General features: G+C 44.2%; 1 protein-coding gene across 2 annotated transcripts in view; it reads left to right on the top strand.

Annotated features, from left to right (window-relative positions):
- Positions 1 to 5673: 5673 nt before the first annotated feature.
- LOC139568648 (VPS10 domain-containing receptor SorCS3-like) overlaps positions 5674 to 21185 on the top strand; it is a 258964-nt gene continuing 243452 nt past the window's right edge. Inside the window, exon 1 of one of the 2 annotated variants that reach the window (XM_071390616.1) lies at positions 5674 to 6413. The gene's annotated coding sequence lies outside the window, so the exon portion shown is untranslated. The remainder of the gene's footprint in view (positions 6414 to 21185) is intronic. The other variant, XM_071390614.1, reaches the window with a different exon arrangement.

The following is a 21185-nucleotide window of genomic DNA, read 5'->3' as shown; positions in this document are numbered from 1 at the left end:
TAAAACTCCCTTAACAAATGTTGACAATGTATAAATAAACTGTTCACTGTTGGCATTAACCCAATGAGTCTCACCGTAACGCCAGCGCTATTTGGACTTCTAACCCCTTTTAAAATATTGTGTGTTTGAGCTACAGACTTCTTGGATGGACCATTGGATGAATCTATTACTTGATTAACGAGGGCTGAGCTAGAACGGTGTTTGAGAGACAACGGTGGATACCGAAGGGGCCCGGGGCCGGGTCTTTTTACAAAAACATCAGTAGAGTCTGAATGGTTTAAGCTCAAAACTATTACATAAAAGCTATCTATGAAAAGCTGACTCTCACGCACATGTAACATGTTTTGCTCTGAAGCTCACAAACTACACAAGAGTTGTTAGAAGGTAAGGATGTCTTCTACATAGAAGATCATAGGAAATCCCAGGACATAGTGTCTATAATACTGGAATAAACTCACATAGCTGCTGTCACAAACTACAAACTCCACACAGTTGTCACTGACTAGTTGGATATTAATTTCCCACTGAGAAAACAATTTATGTACTTAAAGCAATCATATTAATTCATTTTTATCCGTTTTTTTGTTGACATTTGTCAATAGCACTAACATGTGTGAATGCAACCATTTGTGTCAAATTGCTTTGTGTTGTACTTGTCCTGAGAAGAATGGTAAAACACGTAATTATAAGTCTAAATATAAGCGCTGGACATGCAGATAAAAAAAAGTCAGATAAATGAAAACCTGATTTTTGCTGGAATCTCGGGAGAATGTTTTTTCATCCCCTAATCAGTCTTGTTTTTAATAATGAATAGTCATTACAAATGGTGGGTGCCTGTATCTGCATTTCCAAAAACAACCCTACATGTTTCCAGGCTATGTTGAGTGTGTACTAATGTGTAGATGTACACATTAAAATGCTACAGTGCCTTGCAAAAGTATTCACCCCCTTGGCGTGAATACTTTTAATTTAACAACCTGTAATTTAAATAGATTTTTATTTGGATTTCATAATGGACATACACAAAATAGTCCAAATTGGTGAAGTGAAAAAAAAAAAAAACTAGTTACAAAACATATAAATACGGAAAAGTGGTGCGTGCATATGTATTCACCCCTTCGCTATGAAGCCCCTAAATAAGATCTGGTGCAACAAATTACCTTCAGAAGTCACATAATGATTTAAATAAAGTCCACCTGTGTGCAATCCAAGTGTCACATGATCTGTCACATGATCTCAGTATATATACACCTGTTCTGAAAGGCCCCATATTATTCATCACCACTAAGCAAGGGGCACCACCAAGCAAGTGGCACCATGAAGACCAAGGAGCTCTCCAAACAGGTCAGGGACATAGTTGTGGAGAAGTACAGATCAGGGTTGTGTTATAGAAAAATATCAGAAAGTTTGAACATCCCACAGAGGAACATTAAATCCATTATTAAAAAATAGAAAGAATATGGCACTACAACAAACCTGCCAAGAGAGGGCCGCCCACCAAAACTCATGGACCATGCAAGGAGGGCATTAATCAGAGAGGCAACAAAGAGACCAAAGATAACCCTGAAGGTGCTGCAAAGCTCCACAGTGGAGATTGGAGTATCTGTCCATAGGACCACTTTAATAAGCCGTACACTCCAGAGAGCTGGGCTATACGGAAGAGTGGCCATTGCTTAAAGAAAGAAATAAGCAAACATGTTTGATATTCACCAAAAGGAAAGTGGGACACTCGAACCCGAACATATGGAAGAAGGTACTCCTGGCAGATGAGACTAAAATTGAGCTTTTGGCCATAGAGGAAAACACTATGTCTGGCACAAACCCAACACCTCTCATCACCCCGAGAAAACCATCCCCACAGTGAAGCATGGTGGTGGCAGCATAATGTTGGGGGGATGTTTTTCATCGGCAGGGACTGGGAAACTGGTCAGAATTGAACGAATGAGGAATGGCACTAAATACAGGGAAATTATTGAGGGAAACCTGTTTCAGTCTTCAAGAGATTTGAGACTGGGACGGAGGTTCACCTTCCAGCAGACAATGACTCTAAGCATACTGATGAAGCAAAACTCGAGTGGTTAAAGGGAAAACATTTAAATGTCTTGGAATGGCCTAGTCAAAGCCCAGACCTCAATCCAACTGAGAATCGGTGGTATGACTTAAAGATTGCTTTACACCAGCAGGAACCCATTCAACGTGAAGGAGCTGGAGCAGTTTTGCCTTGAAGAATGGGCAAAACCCCAGTGGCTAGATGTGCCAAGCTTATAGAGACATATCCCAAGAGACTTGCAGCTATAATTGCTGCAAAAGGTGGCTCTACAAAGTATTGACTTTGGGGGGTGAATAGTTATGCACACTCAAGTTTTCCGTTTTTTTGTCTTATTTCTTGTTTGTTTCTGTAATGCCCGGGGTGTAGTGGAGGAAGGAGTCAGACGCAGGAGACAGAGAGTTCAGAGTAGCGTAACTTTAATCACCACAGAGGTGAACACGACGCCACTAAAACCAAATGCCCCAACACACAAGGGGAACTAAATAGTTCCGAAAATATAACGTACACGAACCGTGACATACAAGCATGTACAAACAGTACACAAAACAATCCCGCACACCCAGGTGGGCCTGCTGGGTAATAAAGCCCCACTAATCAACCTAACTACAAACAGGTGTAACCAATAAACAAACAAGGAGGGGGAGGAAAAAATCAGTGGCAGCTAGTAGGCCGGTGACGACGACCGCCGAGCGCCACCCGAACAGGAAGGGGAGACACCTTCGGTAGGAGTCGTGACAGTTTCGCAATAAATCTATTTTGCATCTTTTAAGTAGGAATAGGAAAAATTCCAAAGCGGGGAATATTTTCGCAAGCAACTGTATCTAATTGGACCAGAGTAACCCTGAGTTGAAGCTATTGCTGAGTCAACATTTAGTTTTTTGTCTATGTGTGGAATGAATTTGATATGTTCTCTGAACTTTTGATGAGAGTCATATTGTAATTGATTTCCCCAGGTTGGTTAGCACATGATTTTCTACCTTGCTATCCATTGCAGGCTACTTATGGGTAAAACCCATATTAAAGTACAGATGTTAATTAATTTGAGCCAGTTTTCTGCAGTGGAACTATTAGAGTAATTGCAAAGGTGTAAACCCACCCATCTTGCACTGATTACCAGCTGCCTCTAATTGGGAACCATACAAAACACCAACATAGAAATATTGAGCTAGAACACCCCCTAGTCACGCCCTGACCTACTACACCATAGAGAACAAAGGGCTCTCTATGGTCAGGGCGTGACAATAGGAAGATAGGCTACTAATCCTAATGTGATGAGTGGATTGCATAGTCATATTTTAGTCTAATAATACAACTGTATCACTGTTAGCAAAACAGACCATTCTGAACAATGCACGCCTGAGCATATAGTGACATACAGTGCATTCGGAAAGTATTCAGACCCCTTGACTTTTTTCACATTTTGTTACGTTAAGGCCTTATTCTAAAATTGATTAAATTGTTTTTTCCCCTCATCATTCTACACACAATACCCCACAATGATAAAGCAAAATCATTTTTTAGCAAATTATTTAGCAAATAAATTATAAATAAAAATATAAAAACTGAAATATCACATTTGCATAAGTATTTAGACCCTTCACTCTGTACTTTATTAAAGGATCTTTGGCAGCGATTACAGCCTTGAGTCTTCTTGGGTATGACGCTACAAGCTCCTCTTTTCCTTACTAGTCTCCCAGTCCCTGCCACTGAAAAACATCCCCAGTGCAAGATGCTGCAAACACCATGCTTCACTGTATCGATAGCGCCAGGTGTCCTCCAGACATTACGCTTGGCATTCAGGCCAAAAAGTTTAATATTGGTTTCATCAGACCAGATAATCTTGTTTCCCAGTCCTTTAGGTGTCTTTTAGGAAACTCAAAGCAGGCTGTCATGTGCCTTTTACTGAGGAGTGGCTTCCGTCTGGCCACTCTACCATAAAGACCTGATTGGTGGAGTGCTGCAGAGATGGTTGTCCTTCTGGAAGGTTCTTCCATCTCCACAGAGGAACTCTGGGGCTCTGTCAGAGTGACCATCGGATTTTTGGTGACCTCCCTGACCAAGGCCATTCACCCCCAATTTCTCAGTTTGGCCGGGAGGAGAGCTCCAGGAAGAGTCTTGGTGTTTCCAAACTTCTTCCATTTAAGAACGATGGAGGCCACTGTGTTCTTGGGGACCTTCAATGCTCCAGACATTTATTTGTACCATTCCCCAGATCTGTGCCTCGACACAATTCCTTCGACCTGATGGCTTGGTTTTTGCTCTGACATGAACGGTTAACTGTGGGACCTTATACAGACAGCTGTGTGCCTTTCCAAATCATGTCCAATCAATTTACCACAGGTGGACTCCAATCAAGTTGTAGAAACGATTTTCAATGGAAAACAGGATGCACCTGAGCTCAATTTCGAGTCTCATAGCAAAGGGTCTGAGTACTTATGTAAATACGATATTTCTGTTTTAGATTTTTTTATACATTTGCCAAAAATTCAATCTACACACAATATGGGGTACTGTGTGTAGATTGATGATGAACGTTTTTTATTTTATCCATTTTAGAGTAACATAACAAAATGTGGAAAAAGGCAAGGGGTCTGAATACTTTCTGAATGCACTGTATAGTCCTAATGAGAGAAATGTCTTCTTCTTTCTTTGCACAGGAAAAATGTGGCATTTTAGAAACATTTAATGCAATTCGACTACACTTTATATGACTGGAGACATAAGCAATATATTGTTTCAAAATATACAAATTAGTAGCCTATTATGCTGATACTGACCAACAGATCAGTAAAAACGACCTTGTCTTGAATGCAACCATTCTAGGCCTCGAAAAGGGGAGACACAAATTGTACTATATGATCACCATCTAGACAGGAAGAGGACATTATATTGTCCCTCAAAAAACTTTCCAGTGGTACTGATCTAATGATAAAGACTGAATATGCGCGCACTCACAAGACATATGGCCTGCGGGCATATGGGGGATATGGGTATGTCCTCGCTGGTGCGAATAAAATAGGCTACTGCTCGCTCAATTCAGAGTTCAGAGAGAGATTAGAGTTATTTCTTTGCCTTTTTTTGTATTTTCACCAATAACCATTTGCTTTCTAAACTATGTTTTTCCTAGGATTGTATTTTGAAATATTGTGATAGGCCTAGGGCTATATAACTGCTTTTCACTGAGAGCTGTAACTCAACGATCAGCTAATTGGTACAGTAGGCTATTTGTCAGGCATGCTGCTAAAATTGCACACTTGAAACAATCCACAACTTATTTTTTAAATAAGCTAATGATCCTCTGTGGAGAAAGCATACTCTCTGGTGTAGTATTTTGCATTATTTTATTTATTTCTGTAAAGGCACCAGTAATTATATAATTTTTTTCATTCAATATCTTCCCCTAGTTCATTTGACGCACCGCCTATGCCGACTTCAACAACACAAGATTACATCAATGTGAAAGTAACCGATAACTAAAACAGCTAGCTGCGAAGTTTATGAGGCCGAGTTCAAATGCCAACATCACATTCAAAACAATAGGCGCCTTGCCTAAACGGCTCTCTGAGATAAAGGCGCACAGGGTGGTAGCTTCACTCAGAGCGATGATCTGCTTGGTCCTAAAGCCAACCCTGCCAAAACTCTAAACAGCGGTGACATTTTAATAGAGATTGAAATGAAAGTAAATTATTACTTTTTTTGTAGCCCACTTTTAAATTGTTGGTCTTAATCTTATTGGCATGCCCAATTGATGCCCCTGCTTGCACTTAACTCTGTGCGCCTGGCTTCTGATCTCCGCTCATACACAGCTAAATTCAAAGGAGGATATAATTTGCGCATTGTGACCGTCTCCGGTCCAGCTACACCTGAAGGAATTTCAACTGGATACCGGTACACGCGCAGCTGGGTCCGAGCCAGGCAGCCAAAGCTCTGGAACAGGTCCGGCTGGAGTACTAACCAAATACTGGAGTAGCCTACTAAGCGACACCCAACATGCATGTGTTTACGAGGATGAGCCGAGGTTCAATGACGATGGAGTTACCGTAAAAGTCGCTCTGGAAGATTCAACCGGATCTAGTGAAAACGAGAGAGCGAAGCGGCCCCGAACCTCCCGAGTTTAGCGAGTCTGGGGACCGGTGGCCCCGATTTGGAAGGAGTTAACTCGAATGAGAGGAGTCCTGGTCCGTTACTGGATGGAAAGATTGGGCCGATTCGAATTCAAGTGGAACACGGACGAGAGGAGAGGGACTTCGAGAGGAGAAGCCTCAGACAGAAAAGGAGATGATCCCAAACTAACCAGCACTACTTTCGCCTTGACAGGGGACACAACCATACAGTCGTTTACTGTTTGGGACAAAACAGCAGCGTAAGTGATGATTATTCACCAAATTTGTGTGGTTTTATATTGTGACTCAAGCACTACGTTTCGTGAAGCAATGCAAGGGCTTACCATATCCTGCTGTCCAAGCTGTGTTGTGCACGGAAAACTCGTCTGTTTTAGCGAGTTCTTTGTCCACTGTAACAGGTGCATTAGTTCAGTTGGGCACAGCAGGGCACATAGCCCAAATACTGGGTTTCGCCACATCCTGAATAAAGCATTCGGGACCACGTTGGACTGGCATTGGTATTGCGTACCAAGACATGCTTGCTTGCTGCAGAATCCGTGCCCGTGCCATACCGATAGCAGCATTGCTTCGGTTGAAAAACACTCACTATAGGTTGCGCGTAGGCTAGTCTACTCTGACAGGTGAATTCCAATATTAGTTGTAGTGTATTTATATGTAATTAAAACGACTGCAAAACATTTTAATCATTAACTTGTATTTTGTTTTGCAATAGATATGTTTGGTAATAGGCTACATAATTTATACCTCGCTTCGGATCTGAAACTATTCATCCAATTGAATTGACTGAACTGGACAGAGTTGTAAATATTTTTGTCGGGGCTATACATTTTTCGAACGCTTTACTTGTAATGACATTTCCATGAGAAGGAAAGCCTATGTGGTCATCTGAATTGCTGGCTCGTTCTTACCACTTCTACCTTCACAAAAGCTATAGATTAGGCAGCCAGAACATTTCATCCCAATTTTATTCTGAACACTGAAATTATACTGAAATGATTTCATCCCCCCAAAATGGGATAGAGGCCTTCATTTGAAAGAGAATAATGAGGCAAAATTAATAAAAAGTCATTTCCACAACCATGAAGACTCAGAGTAGAGAATACCACTGGGCCCTTTTATCATTCTTACATGTTCATTTGTTGTTGTGTCTGCCTCTTCTTGCTGGATTTCATTTGGATGAAGGAGGAGAACAACTAATCCCACAGTTTAAATCCTCTTGTCTGGAATTATTATGACATGCTGCATGAACATGTTTCTTTACTGTCTACCTCAGCCTTCCTCCCTGCCTCCGTTTCCCCTTAGCTGTAAATTTTGAAAAATGATATTGAGGACGGAAACTGGCATCCATTTTGAGATTTCTTTCTTATGGCCAGGTAAGGGGGATTGACTGCCTACTCAAGCATGTTTTCTCCAGCTCTCAGACACTAGTACTGGACTACTTTATCTTCATTGGGCTTTAGCTCCTGATTGAATGGGTGATGAATTAAGCCCTCAAGGACGGCCTGATGGAGCCTGAAGTCCTCTAACTCTAACTTAACCACAGCAGTTAGGGTTGGTGTGTGTGTGTGGCGGAACGTGTCTACTCTGGCCTCACCCATGCATTCACTCAGTTGTCATTGTGCCACCATTGCTTTTCCCTCCTTTTCTCTTCTATTCCATTCATCTCCCAGAATGCCCTGCTCTGCTTGTGCTGCCCGAGCTGTGCTGTGATGTGTTTTGCCACTATTCCCTCTAGGATGACCTGGGTAGTAGTGGTGTAGTAGTGCCACTATTCCCTCTAGGATGACCTGGGTAATAGTGGTGTAGTAGTGCCACTATTCCCTCTAGGATGACCTGGGTAGTAGTGGTGTAGTAGTGCCACTATTCCCTCTAGGATGACCTGGGTAGTAGTGGTGTAGTAGTGCCACTATTCCCTACAGGATGACCTGGGTAGTAGTGGTGTAGTAGTGCCACTATTCCCTCTAGGATGACCTGGGTAGTAGTGGTGTAGTAATGCCACTATTCCCTCTAGGATGACCTGGGTAGTAGTGGTGTAGTAGTGCCACTACTCCCTCTAGGATGACCTGGGTAGTAGTGGTGTAGTAGTGCCACTATTCCCTCTAGGATGACCTGGGTAGTAGTGGTGTAGTAGTGCCACTATTCCCTCTAGGATGACCTGGGTAGTAGTGGTGTAGTAGTGCCACTATTCCCTCTAGGATGACCTGGGTAGTAGTGGTGTAGTAGTGCCACTATTCCCTCTAGGATGACCTGGGTAGTAGTGGTGTAGTAGTGTCACTATTCCCTCTAGGATGACCTGGGTAGTAGTGGTGTAGTAGTGCCACTATTCCCTCTAGGATGACCTGGGTAGTAGTGGTGTAGTAGTGCCACTATTCCCTCTAGGATGACCTGGGTAATAGTGGTGTAGTAGTGCCACTATTCCCTCTAGGATGACCTGGGTAGTAGTGGTGTAGTAGTGCCACTATTCCCTCTAGGATGACCTGGGTAGTAGTGGTGTAGTAGTGCCACTATTCCCTACAGGATGACCTGGGTAGTAGTGGTGTAGTAGTGCCACTATTCCCTCTAGGATGACCTGGGTAGTAGTGGTGTAGTAATGCCACTATTCCCTCTAGGATGACCTGGGTAGTAGTGGTGTAGTAGTGCCACTACTCCCTCTAGGATGACCTGGGTAGTAGTGGTGTAGTAGTGCCACTATTCCCTCTAGGATGACCTGGGTAGTAGTGGTGTAGTAGTGCCACTATTCCCTCTAGGATGACCTGGGTAGTAGTGGTGTAGTAGTGCCACTATTCCCTCTAGGATGACCTGGGTAGTAGTGGTGTAGTAGTGCCACTATTCCCTCTAGGATGACCTGGGTAGTAGTGGTGTAGTAGTGTCACTATTCCCTCTAGGATGACCTGGGTAGTAGTGGTGTAGTAGTGCCACTATTCCCTCTAGGATGACCTGGGTAGTAGTGGTGTAGTAGTGCCACTATTCCCTCTAGGATGACCTGGGTAATAGTGGTGTAGTAGTGCCACTATTCCCTCTAGGATGACCTGGGTAGTAGTGGTGTAGTAGTGCCACTATTCCCTCTAGGATGACCTGGGTAGTAGTGGTGTAGTAGTGCCACTATTCCCTCTAGGATGACCTGGGTAATAGTGGTGTAGTAGTGCCACTATTCCCTCTAGGATGACCTGGGTAGTAGTGGTGTAGTAGTGCCACTATTCCCTCTAGGATGACCTGGGTAATAGTGGTGTAGTAGTGCCACTATTCCCTCTAGGATGACCTGGGTAGTAGTGGTGTAGTAGTGCCACTATTCCCTCTAGGATGACCTAGGTAGTAGTGGTGTAGTAGTGCCACTATTCCCTCTAGGATGACCTGGGTAGTAGTGCCACTATTCCCTCTAGGATGACCTGGGTAGTAGTGGTGTAGTAGTGCCACTATTCCCTCTAGGATGACCTGGGTAGTAGTGGTGTAGTAGTGCCACTATTCCCTCTAGGATGACCTGGGTAGTAGTGGTGTTGTAGTGCCACTATTCCCTCTAGGATGACCTGGGTAGTAGTGGTGTAGTAGTGCAACTATTCCCTCTAGGATGACCTGGGTAGTAGTGGTGTAGTAGTGCCACTATTCCCTCTAGGATGACCTGGGTAGTAGTGGTGTAGTAGTGCCACTATTCCCTCTTGGATGACCTGGGTAGTAGTGGTGTAGTAGTGCCACTATTCCCTCTAGGATGACCTGGGTAGTAGTGGTGTAGTAGTGCCACTATTCCCTCTAGGATGACCTGGGTAGTAGTGGTGTAGTAGTGCCACTATTCCCTCTAGGATGACCTGGGTAGTAGTGGTGTAGTAGTGCCACTATTCCCTCTAGGATGACCTGGGTAGTAGTGGTGTAGTAGTGCCACTATTCCCTCTAGGATGACCTGGGTAGTAGTGGTGTAGTAGTGCCACTATTCCCTCTAGGATGACCTGGGTAGTAGTGGTGTAGTAGTGCCACTATTCCCTCTAGGATGACCTGGGTAGTAGTGGTGTAGTAGTGCCACTATTCCCTCTAGGATGACCTGGGTAGTAGTGGTGTAGTAGTGCCACTATTCCCTCTAGGATGACCTGGGTAGTAGTGGTGTAGTAGTGCCACTATTCCCTCTAGGATGACCTGGGTAGTAGTGGTGTAGTAGTGCCACTATTCCCTCTAGGATGACCTGGGTAATAGTGGTGTAGTAGTGCCACTATTCCCTCTAGGATGACCTGGGTAGTAGTGGTGTAGTAGTGCCACTATTCCCTCTAGGATGACCTGGGTAGTAGTGGTGTAGTAGTGCCACTATTCCCTCTAGGATGACCTGGGTAGTAGTGGTGTAGTAGTGCCACTATTCCCTCTAGGATGACCTGGGTAGTAGTGGTGTAGTAGTGCCACTATTCCCTCTAGGATGACCTGGGTAGTAGTGGTGTAGTAGTGCCACTATTCCCTCTAGGATGACCTGGGTAGTAGTGGTGTAGTAGTGCCACTATTCCCTCTAGGATGACCTGGGTAGTAGTGGTGTAGTAGTGCCACTATTCCCTCTAGGATGACCTGGGTAGTAGTGGTGTAGTAGTGCCACTATTCCCTCTTGGATGACCTGGGTAGTAGTGGTGTAGTAGTGCCACTATTCCCTCTAGGATGACCTGGGTAGTAGTGGTGTAGTAGTGCCACTATTCCCTCTTGGATGACCTGGGTAGTAGTGGTGTAGTAGTGCCACTATTCCCTCTAGGATGACCTGGGTAGTAGTGGTGTAGTAGTGCCACTATTCCCTCTAGGATGACCTGGGTAGTAGTGGTGTAGTAGTGCCACTATTCCCTCTAGGATGACCTGGGTAGTAGTGGTGTAGTAGTGCCACTATTCCCTCTTGGATGACCTGGGTAGTAGTGGTGTAGTAGTGCCACTATTCCCTCTAGGATGACCTGGGTAGTAGTGGTGTAGTAGTGCCACTATTCCCTCTAGGATGACCTGGGTAGTAGTGGTGTAGTAGTGCCACTATTCCCTCTAGGATGACCTAGGTAGTAGTGGTGTAGTAGTGCCACTATTCCCTCTAGGATGACCTGGGTAGTAGTGGTGTAGTAGTGCCACTATTCCCTCTAGGATGACCTGGGTAGTAGTGGTGTAGTAGTGCCACTATTCCCTCTAGGATGACCTGGGTAGTAGTGGTGTAGTAGTGCCACTATTCCCTCTAGGATGACCTGGGTAGTAGTGGTGTAGTAGTGCCACTATTCCCTCTAGGATGACCTGGGTAGTAGTGGTGTAGTAGTGCCACTATTCCCTCTAGGATGACCTGGGTAGTAGTGGTGTAGTAGTGCCACTATTCCCTCTAGGATGACCTGGGTAGTAGTGGTGTTGTAGTGCCACTATTCCCTCTAGGATGACCTGGGTAGTAGTGGTGTAGTAGTGCCACTATTCCCTCTAGGATGACCTGGGTAGTAGTGGTGTAGTAGTGCCACTATTCCCTCTAGGATGACCTGGGTAGTAGTGGTGTAGTAGTGCCACTATTCCCTCTAGGATGACCTGGGTAGTAGTGGTGTAGTAGTGCCACTATTCCCTCTAGGATGACCTGGGTAGTAGTGGTGTAGTAGTGCCACTATTCCCTCTAGGATGACCTGGGTAGTAGTGGTGTAGTAGTGCCACTATTCCCTCTAGGATGACCTGGGTAGTAGTGGTGTAGTATTGTCACTATTCCCTCTAGGATGACCTGGGTAGTAGTGGTGTAGTAGTGCCACTATTCCCTCTAGGATGACCTGGGTAGTAGTGGTGTAGTAGTGCCACTATTCCCTCTAGGATGACCTGGGTAATAGTGGTGTAGTAGTGCCACTATTCCCTCTAGGATGACCTGGGTAGTAGTGGTGTAGTAGTGCCACTATTCCCTCTAGGATGACCTGGGTAGTAGTGGTGTAGTAGTGCCACTATTCCCTCTAGGATGACCTGGGTAATAGTGGTGTAGTAGTGCCACTATTCCCTCTAGGATGACCTGGGTAGTAGTGGTGTAGTAGTGCCACTATTCCCTCTAGGATGACCTGGGTAATAGTGGTGTAGTAGTGCCACTATTCCCTCTAGGATGACCTGGGTAGTAGTGGTGTAGTAGTGCCACTATTCCCTCTAGGATGACCTAGGTAGTAGTGGTGTAGTAGTGCCACTATTCCCTCTAGGATGACCTGGGTAGTAGTGCCACTATTCCCTCTAGGATGACCTGGGTAGTAGTGGTGTAGTAGTGCCACTATTCCCTCTAGGATGACCTGGGTAGTAGTGGTGTAGTAGTGCCACTATTCCCTCTAGGATGACCTGGGTAGTAGTGGTGTAGTAGTGCCACTATTCCCTCTAGGATGACCTGGGTAGTAGTGGTGTTGTAGTGCCACTATTCCCTCTAGGATGACCTGGGTAGTAGTGGTGTAGTAGTGCCACTATTCCCTCTAGGATGACCTGGGTAGTAGTGGTGTAGTAGTGCCACTATTCCCTCTAGGATGACCTGGGTAGTAGTGGTGTAGTAGTGCCACTATTCCCTCTTGGATGACCTGGGTAGTAGTGGTGTAGTAGTGCCACTATTCCCTCTAGGATGACCTGGGTAGTAGTGGTGTAGTAGTGCCACTATTCCCTCTAGGATGACCTGGGTAGTAGTGGTGTAGTAGTGCCACTATTCCCTCTAGGATGACCTGGGTAGTAGTGGTGTAGTAGTGCCACTATTCCCTCTAGGATGACCTGGGTAGTAGTGGTGTAGTAGTGCCACTATTCCGTCTAGGATGACCTGGGTAGTAGTGGTGTAGTAGTGCCACTATTCCCTCTAGGATGACCTGGGTAGTAGTGGTGTAGTAGTGCCACTATTCCCTCTAGGATGACCTGGGTAGTAGTGGTGTAGTAGTGCCACTATTCCCTCTAGGATGACCTGGGTAGTAGTGGTGTAGTAGTGCCACTATTCCCTCTAGGATGACCTGGGTAGTAGTGGTGTAGTAGTGCCACTATTCCCTCTAGGATGACCTGGGTAGTAGTGGTGTAGTAGTGCCACTATTCCCTCTAGGATGACCTGGGTAATAGTGGTGTAGTAGTGCCACTATTCCCTCTAGGATGACCTGGGTAGTAGTGGTGTAGTAGTGCCACTATTCCCTCTAGGATGACCTGGGTAGTAGTGGTGTAGTAGTGCCACTATTCCCTCTAGGATGACCTGGGTAGTAGTGGTGTAGTAGTGCCACTATTCCATCTAGGATGACCTGGGTAGTAGTGGTGTAGTAGTGCCACTATTCCCTCTAGGATGACCTGGGTAGTAGTGGTGTAGTAGTGCCACTATTCCCTCTAGGATGACCTGGGTAGTAGTGGTGTAGTAGTGCCACTATTCCCTCTAGGATGACCTGGGTAGTAGTGGTGTAGTAGTGCCACTATTCCCTCTAGGATGACCTGGGTAGTAGTGGTGTAGTAGTGCCACTATTCCCTCTTGGATGACCTGGGTAGTAGTGGTGTAGTAGTGCCACTATTCCCTCTAGGATGACCTGGGTAGTAGTGGTGTAGTAGTGCCACTATTCCCTCTTGGATGACCTGGGTAGTAGTGGTGTAGTAGTGCCACTATTCCCTCTAGGATGACCTGGGTAGTAGTGGTGTAGTAGTGCCACTATTCCCTCTAGGATGACCTGGGTAGTAGTGGTGTAGTAGTGCCACTATTCCCTCTAGGATGACCTGGGTAGTAGTGGTGTAGTAGTGCCACTATTCCCTCTTGGATGACCTGGGTAGTAGTGGTGTAGTAGTGCCACTATTCCCTCTAGGATGACCTGGGTAGTAGTGGTGTAGTAGTGCCACTATTCCCTCTAGGATGACCTGGGTAGTAGTGGTGTAGTAGTGCCACTATTCCCTCTAGGATGACCTAGGTAGTAGTGGTGTAGTAGTGCCACTATTCCCTCTCGGATGACCTGGGTAGTAGTGGTGTAGTAGTGCCACTATTCCCTCTAGGATGACCTGGGTAGTAGTGGTGTAGTAGTGCCACTATTCCCTCTAGGATGACCTGGGTAGTAGTGGTGTAGTAGTGCCACTATTCCCTCTAGGATGACCTGGGTAGTAGTGGTGTAGTAGTGCCACTATTCCCTCTAGGATGACCTGGGTAGTAGTGGTGTAGTAGTGCCACTATTCCCTCTAGGATGACCTGGGTAGTAGTGGTGTAGTAGTGCCACTATTCCCTCTAGGATGACCTGGGTAGTAGTGGTGTAGTAGTGCCACTATTCCCTCTAGGATGACCTGGGTAGTAGTGGTGTTATGTTCACCAAGGCAGGTTGTGTCCTCTGAGGCATGTAGACAAGGCTAATGTGGTCTCTTGCCTGTCTGTCCGTCGTCCGTCCGTCCGCTTGAGCCCTGGGTGTATGCTAGGCTATATTAGACTCCCCGTGAGGAGGGAGAGAGATGGGCTGCGTGTTGAGTCTCTCATTCTCAGTGGTGTTTATGAATTTAATGGCAGGTTTCCTTCTTCCTGCCAGTGTGGATCCAAAATGGCCGCCATTATTGTGCTTCATGCTTATCATTACTATCATAAAAGCCACTTTCCTAAGTGATTTTCAACCTTGATAATGTATTTCATCCATCCACTCGCTTTTGAAGTCATTGCTTCCAGTAATGCACTTCGCTTGTTGTAAATATCTACATACTGTATATGTCAATAGTGCAGGAAAATCTGCCTGCCTTGGCAGGATACAGTGGGGCAAAAAAGTATTTAGTCAGCCACCAATTGTGCAAGTTCTCCCACTTAAAAAGATGAGAGAGGCCTGTAATTTTCATCATAGGTACACTTCAACTATGACAGACAAAATGAGAAAAAAAAATCCAGAAAATCACATTGTAGGATTTTTTGCATATTCAGTCTTCTCAGCCTGGTGCAGGTCTACAATTTTGTTTCTGGTGTCCTTTGACAGCTCTTTGGTCTTGGCCATAGTGGAGTTTGGAGTGTGACTGTTTGAGGTTGTGGACAGGTGTCTTTTATACTGATAACAAGTTCAAACAGGTGCCATTAATACAGGTAACGAGTGGAGGACAGAGGAGCCTCTTAAAGAAGAAGTTACAGGTCTGTGAGAGCCAGAAATCTTGCTTGTTTGTAGGTAACCAAATACTTATTTTCCACCATAATTTGCAAATAAATTCATTAAAAATCCTAGAATGTGATTTTCTGGATTTTCTTTTCTCATTTTGTCTGTCATAGTTGAAGTGTACCTATGATGAAAATTACAGGCCTCTCTCATCTTTTTAAGTGGGAGAACTTGCACAATTGGTGGCTGACTAAATACTTTTCTGCCCCACTGTATATGGCCAATTTTTTATCTTGATGTTTTTTCTTCAAGATACAACACACGGTTTTCTCTTTGTTCTTCATACATCTAGTGGGTAAAATCTAAAAATGAATATGCATAAGATGCAGATTGAGACTCTGTGAGTGGTCTTTAATGTAAGGAGAGTTCATTATATATCTGGCAGGTTATCAATGTAGTGAGCTGGTCTTTTGAAATGCCTACATCTCTTTCAGAGAGCTAATAGACGCACACACACACACACACACACTAAGTAGTTTAAGAGACCCATTTTGTAAGGCTACAGTAATGTACTGTACACGTGGAACTCTTTCATACACATTCATTAACTATACTGTTGGCATACTGTATGGACCATAATTGAAGACATTTAATTTATTCAATAATTGCAGTACATTTAGTAGACTCAAGCACCTGGCTCCTCAACCTGAACGAAGGAATATGTTAGTACACATGGATTCTTCCCCTCATAACAAATTGAAATAAACTGAAATGAATTGAACTGTTCTGAACTAAACTGAAATGAAATTAACTCAACTGACATGAATTTAACTAAACTGAAATGAACTGAACTGAAATGATCTGAACTAAACTGAAATGTATTGAACTGAAATATACTGAACTAAACTGAAATGAACTGAACTGTTCTGAACTAAACTGAAATGAACTGAACCCAACTGAAATGAACTGACCTCAACTGAAATGAAATGGAATGAACTGAACTAAACTGAAATGAACTGAACTGAACTGAACTGAAATGTACTGAAATTAATTTTACAAACTGAAATTAATTGAACTGAACTGAAATGAACTTCCTTAGTCAACAACATCCACTCGTCTGGAAGAATATCATTGTTTGCCACCCCCTTACTGCACCCACCAACAGTGAGGAGAGGGTGGCGTAGTTGGTTGGCATAGCTAAACACAGCTTTGGCATCCATGCTGAGGCCTGGAACATGATTTAGGATGTACACAGGTGGCTTGTTCCTAGCCCTGTCTGTGTCTCTTCTCACCCCTTGGATGGCTTCCCTTCCATTTAGTGATGCTAATGGCTTGTAAAGTGGCACTATTTTGCTACCTACCGCTATGGAGGAACTAACTGCTCTGGAGGAAGAAGGGAAGAGAGGAGGATAGGATGGGATAAATAATGCACTCTTCCAAAGGGACTCTTCCACTTTTCATCCCTCCATCCCCTCCCCTCTTTGTCTACTTCGTGTTTACAAATGTGTTTTCCCAGCCCTTGTTTCCTCTCCGCAGTGGAAGTAGTGAAGCTTGGTGGCAAGACGTCATGCGCCGCCATGACTAAATGGAGGATTTGTCTTGACTTGCCCCCCAGAGCTAACGTCTTGGCAGTTGACCCAACCTTTTCAGGCTAGCGTTTAGCATCTTGTTTAGTCGCTTTATCAAGATTGACTACATGCATGTCATTTATTATCTAGTTAATGGACTGGATTGAGAGAAACATGTGAAAGGTGATGGAATTATACATAGGGTCCTCGTTTTACCTTAGTGAACTTTCCCTGGTCGGGCCAGGTCATGAAACTCCTTGTCATAACTGCTCTCCAAGACCTACTGAATAAGGTAGTTTAACGTAACTACAGTTGGCTTATCAGCGTTTGATAGCCACACATTTACCCAGTATGCCTGCATTGATGCTGCATTGATGCCTGCTTTACAACACATTCAAGGTCAATTACAATCACATTACATAGCACCTGCTGTTGGAACAGAGCAACATCTAAGACCACAGAAGTCACTAAAAGCCTTGAGACTCACATCTCCTGCATGGCTCGGAGCTTCCCATTGGATGAAAGGTTCTGAAGGCAGCCAATCACCAAGCTAATGGTCTCATTCTGTTTCCTGTGCCATCGCCACGGTAGAGGTACTAGAGTAGGCCTTTGTGGAAGGATACGTTAAGAATGTATGACTTGAGTGTAATAATACGCTTGGACACTGATCCCATTCTGCAGTACAAGGGTGTCGACAGAGCACCAAGACGCAAGTCTGTGTGTGTGTGTGGCGTACATGTGTGTGTGTGTGTTAGAGAGAGAGTGTCAGTGTGTGGGTTTTAATTACATTTTATAAAAGAGAGTTAAATGTGATTTGGTTTCATCTTCATTCTATTAAACCCCTTTTCCCATGGGGGGTATCTCAGGATAAAGTAGCGTCTGACTGTGACATTGTCTCTAGTTCTCTAACAGCTGATCTCAGACCAGTTTTGCATGGTAGTGGTTGGACTGCATGGTGCAGTGTAGTAGGTAGATCGAAGTAGGTGGTATATGCAGCATGCTCCCCCTGGGCACAGAGTCTTGACCTTTACCACTTGCTTTTTGAGGCAAAGTGGGATACCTTGTAACGTCGATCTACGTTGGCATTTCCTGAACATTATCACACTAGGTAGAACGCGATGACTAAGTCATGATGTTAGATAGGATGTTGAGGGGGGAGATCACCCACCTCTCTCTCTATGTCTCTCTCACACACACAAACACTATTTTTCTCTCTTCTTCCTCTTTCTGTCAATCTCTCCCTCTTTTTTCTCACTCGGTTAGGGTGAATGGTGTCAGGCTCGTGAGGGGTTGTTGTTGATCAAGACTAATAATGACACATTATACACCAGCACCCACACTCAATTAACACACCGTCTAATTCAAATAATCTAGCGGTTTATCTATGAAAAAGACTGTGTGTGGCTGTAAAACGGGGCCACGCCACATTAACTTTAGTATCCCCTTCTCCTTCTCTTTTTATTCCCATTTATATTTTAATGATAATAACCTGCTTAAACATCGGCCATTACCAAACATATTGTGTAAGCATCTGTCATTTAGAGGAGGGAAATAGATGCGGCTTGATGATAGGAGATTTGCTAACAGAGTCAGTCTGGGGAAGCAAGCAGTATGTGAATTTGAACTCCTGTCTCTCCATTGTCTATTCCTCTCTCTCTCTCTTTCTTTATCTCTGAGCTTGACTATCCTCATGCAAGTAGCCTCTAAATAAATGATTGTCAAACAACTTTGTTTTCTCCTTCTCCCGAGCGTGCTATAACTCATGGAAATAGATCACTCTGTATTTATTTATTTTATTATATACTAGGCTTCTGATTCACATACATTGTATGTACTGAAGAGTATGTCATTCACATAGTATGTGTTAGTACTGTAGACGATCTGGATTACAGTAAATGTTTCTGAATGTACACTTACTTGCACATACTGAGCTCGCAGTTCTTTCACCCTTGCTGAGTTGCGCTCAAAAGGTACTCTGTATACTTGTTTCATTCGCATCCTGTTACGATGGAGGACACGGTCAATTGTGGAAATGCTCACACTGTCGATTCCCTGGAAGTGTGTGTTGTCTTGTATCACTCGTTCCTGGATTTCTCTGAGTCGTATTGCATTATCTTGAAGGACCATGCCAACTATAACGGCCTCTTGCTCCCGAGTGAATATAGCTGTCCTTCCACCTGCATGTGGCAGCCTTGCAATTCTACAAAAAGTAGTTGTGCAGTTACAAAACATATTCATGCAGTACAATACATACAGTGATTAACTTTACAAATGTCTATTGAAACAGCTGCATATAGTGTAGTACAGTAAATTTGCAATTACAAAAATACAGTAGTATACTGTACCTGTTCTCTTCTCTGAATGTCGTTACTATGGTGGACACAGAAAATCGGCTCAAATTGGGTTGCACTCTAAGTCCTGCTTCCCTCATTGTCAGTCCATGGACAAGAACATGGTCTATAACTGTTGCTCGAATTTCATCAGATATTTCCACTCTTTTGTCTTCCTCTTCCTCTTCGTCCTCCTCTTCCTCTTTCTTGCCCTCCTCCTCCTCTTCCTCCTCGTCGCCCACCTCGCATACGCACTCGTCCTCTCACACTTTCTTCTATCCATTCTCAGACTTTCTCCTTCCCACCTTCAACAACCTGTTTGCTCTCTGAACTGGCTTATATTGGTTGTGTCGCATCATTTGAAACAGGTTAAATCAATTTTGAGTGGTTGTGTTCAATCAATGACATGTGTTCTCTATTTGTATTTGATTGTTGCCACTTGTGTTTACCAGTATGGATGACATGTGCATTAGAGTGCAGAATGTGTTTTGAGAATGAGAATGTGTTTAGAGTTTTTCTGAAAAGTCTAAGTGAGATCTGCAAATTGTGTTTTACCATGTGAAATGGTTTAAGGTATTGACAACAGACTGCATAATTAGCTAAATGAGTCCAGGCAACTGAGAACTTTGTTCAGCCAATGGGTTTTAGTGTTTTAGCAATTGAGAAAAACTGTAATACAGCAGTGCTCAGTAAAACAGAGAGAGAGAGAGAGTGTTCATAGATATCAATGCATTATTCATTTGCCTTACATTTACATTTACATTTAAGTCATTTAGCCTTCTCTTTAGAGGAGTTTTACTGAGTGGGAGGGGCATCAGAACATGAGCTAGCTAGGTTCACTGCTTTGGAGTTGGTTTTACACAATGTGTGATTGTTATGAATGAAAAGGGCCTGGACATACTCTGGGCCATGTGATAGCCTATTCTTAGTGCCTAAGGTAATAATCTGGGCCCTTGTGACAGCCAATACTTAGAGCCTGATGTAAAACTCTCAACCCGCTGTACATGAAAAGGGCCTTAAGTTTATCCCTGACCACGTGACCCGACCAGGACATACTCTGGGCCCTTGTGATAGCCTATACTTAGTGCCTGAGGTAAAAGTCTGGGCCCTATATACAGTGGGGAGAACAAGTATTTGATACACTGCCGATTTTGCAGGTTTTCCTACTTACAAAGCATGTAGAGGTCTGTAATTTTTATCATAGGTACACTTCAACTATGAGAGACGGAATCTAAAACAAAAATCCAGAAAATCACATTGTATGATTTTTAAGTAATTAATTTGCATTTTATTGCATGACATAAGTATTTGATACATCAGAAAAGCAGAACTTAATATTTGGTACAGAAACCTTTGTTTGCAATTACAGAGATCATACGTTTCCTGTAGTTCTTGACTAGGTTTGCACACACTGCAGCAGGGATTTTGGCCCACTCCTCCCTACAGATCTTCTCCAGATCCTTCAGGTTTCGGGGCTGTCGCTGGGCAATACGGACTTTCAGCTCCCTCCAAAGATTTTCTATTGGGTTCAGGTCTGGAGACTGGCTAGGCCACTCCAGGACCTTGAGATGCTTCTTACGGAGCCACTCCTTAGTTGCCATGGCTGTGTGCTTCGTGTCGTTGTCATGCTGGAAGACCCAGCCACGACCCATCTTCAATGCTCTTACTGAGGGAAGGAGGTTGTTGGCCAAGATCTCGCGATACATGGCCCCATCCATCCTCCCCTCAATACGGTGCAGTCGTCCTGTCCCCTTTGCAGAAAAGCATCCCCAAAGAATGATGTTTCCACCTCCATGCTTCACGGTTGGGATGGTGTTCTTGGGGTTGTACTCATACTTCTTCTTCCTCCAAACACGGCGAGTGGAGTTAGACCAAAAAGCTCTATTTTTGTCTCATCAGACCACATGACCTTCTCCCATTCCTCCTCTGGATCATCCAGATGGTCATTGGCAAACTTCAGACAGGCCTGGACATGCACTGGCTTGAGCAGGGGGACCTTGCGTGCGCTGCAGGATTTTAATCCATGACGGCGTAGTGTGTTACTAATGGTTTTCTTTGAGACTGTGGTCCCAGCTCTCTTCAGGTCATTGACCAGGTCCTGCCGTGTAGTTCTGGGCTGATCCCTCACC

Source organism: Salvelinus alpinus, chromosome 2 (assembly GCF_045679555.1).
Source record: "Salvelinus alpinus chromosome 2, SLU_Salpinus.1, whole genome shotgun sequence".
Lineage (NCBI taxonomy): Eukaryota > Metazoa > Chordata > Actinopteri > Salmoniformes > Salmonidae > Salvelinus > Salvelinus alpinus.
Note: the sequence above shows the minus strand (reverse complement) of the source record. Positions and strands in the feature narration are given on the sequence as shown.